General features: G+C 38.0%; 1 pseudogene; it reads right to left on the bottom strand.

Annotated features, from left to right (window-relative positions):
- Window positions 1-394: 394 nt before the first annotated feature.
- LOC149822299 (K(+) efflux antiporter 5 pseudogene) lies at window positions 395-1,325 on the bottom strand (annotated as a pseudogene).
- Window positions 1,326-2,007: the final 682 nt, after the last annotated feature.

Genomic DNA, 2,007 nt, shown 5'->3' with positions numbered 1-2,007 from the left:
GGTAACAGATGCAACAATATGAAGCTATGTAGGCAAGAACAATCTTATTTATTGTTGCAGAAATATCATGATATAAAAAATGGGATTATGACAAATGTTATGCATGTGTAGAGAATGTGTGTGCTGTGTATGAAGTTATAGCATGTGAGACCGCCATTACTGGCTACTTACCTGAGTCAGCCGTTGTTGCAATGGATGAGATGCGACTTCCCTCTGATGCAATCAGAATCAGCAAGGAACCGGCTGGTGTAATGCAATCAAGTCTTATGGGTGAAAGGTTGCTGATGTGAATATTGCAGGATAATGTAGTGCACTGAAAAGGTAATGACAACAAACATCACATTGAAATCTTATCAGCTTCACATCTCTCTAAATATGATCAACATTTGATCGGCTAGCTCCATAGAAATTGGACATGTGTAAGCATGCCAATGCTAACAAGAAAAAGTGCCGCAAATAGGTTACAAATGGGTTCCACCTGACCTAGTGTATGCCGAGCAAAATCAGTGGTTGATATCATAACACCAGCAACAAATTTCCCCAACCCAAGACTGAGGCCAAGTTTATCAATGCACCAAGCTAATAATAAGCAAAAAGCCACATAAGCTAGCTGATAAAGCTCATTTGTCTGGGAAGACAACTGGCTCATCAACTTCAAGAAACGGGGAACAAATGACCAACACAATATGGATGCAGCAGTCAGGAACACGGACATCACAAGCAACAGTTTCTCTATGGATACAATACCTTGAATAAGGCCACCATTGCCACCTAAAACTGGAAGCGAAGCAAATAACAGACCAACAACGCAATTCTGGAAAATAAGTGTTCCGATTGTGACCTGGCTATGAACAGCATTGGTACTATTACACTCCACCAAAAACTTGAACACCACAACTGTTGATGACATGAACAGAAAAGCACCAACAAACATGTCCTTTAACAACTTTGCACTGCATAGCACTCTTTTGCAGGGGAAGAGGATGCAGTTGGTGGATGGATGCCACAACAATATGAGGTGATGGCAATATCAATAAAACTTCTTCAAAATATTGGTCGATACCACCTTGGATTTTGGCTGAAGATTATTTCCAGACGTTATTGAACCAACGTATTCAGCAAGAGAAAATGGATAATCATATACAATGATCATCTATACAAAACCGACTTTGTTCTGGATCAAACTTGATATCCCTCATAATCTCAGAGGGTTTTAGGTGTTGAAAGGCGAATCAATAAAGCAAACAATAAATCGACTTACCTGATGACTTCTGCAAATTAATCTCAGGAATAACCGTTAAGGTAACTGGGAGACACATGGTCATCTTCCCTGAGCATCCCATTCGCAGGCAAGTGGGTTATCAATACAAAAAATGCAGAATGCTAAAGTACCCAATATGATCAGAATATATGTAGAAAAAAAAGGTAAGGTAATGTGAGAAAGCTTTGGCATACAGAGTACCCAATATGATCCATAAATTTCTTTATAACAGTAAGTTTCTTGCAGTAAACCTCATGACAATGCTGATGTAATCCAATATAGTCTGGTATGCTAACAAGACATGATACTTATACAATAAAATCAAAAGAAGATGGAAGATAGAAATTGTAATGACAAAACAAAGGCGACAGAAGAAAATATGAACAAAAAATAGAAATGAAACTCCCATCGATCTAACATTCGATCATATGGCATAGCAGATAACGAATACAAGACAAGAAAACATACTTACAGGAGCAGAGCATGATACTGAATGTTGTCATTTGTGACATTGATGGAACAAAGAGGGATATGCATCAATCAGGAAATCAAAACATCTCAAGTAATTACGATCAACAGAAACTAAAAAAAATAACAGGAAATCAAATTGCAGTAGCGATGGCACTTTGAGCCATAATGCAGTAGACATAACAGTTTCAACATAAGAATCCAGACGAATATAACTAATTGGGGCTAAAGGAAAAAGCAGAGCGTAGAAGAAACATCAAAACCCATGTCGATTCATC

The sequence above is a fragment of the Nuphar pumila genome, chromosome 11, assembly GCF_984573655.1.
Source record: "Nuphar pumila chromosome 11, dmNupPumi1.hap1.1, whole genome shotgun sequence".
Lineage (NCBI taxonomy): Eukaryota > Viridiplantae > Streptophyta > Magnoliopsida > Nymphaeales > Nymphaeaceae > Nuphar > Nuphar pumila.
Note: the sequence above shows the minus strand (reverse complement) of the source record. Positions and strands in the feature narration are given on the sequence as shown.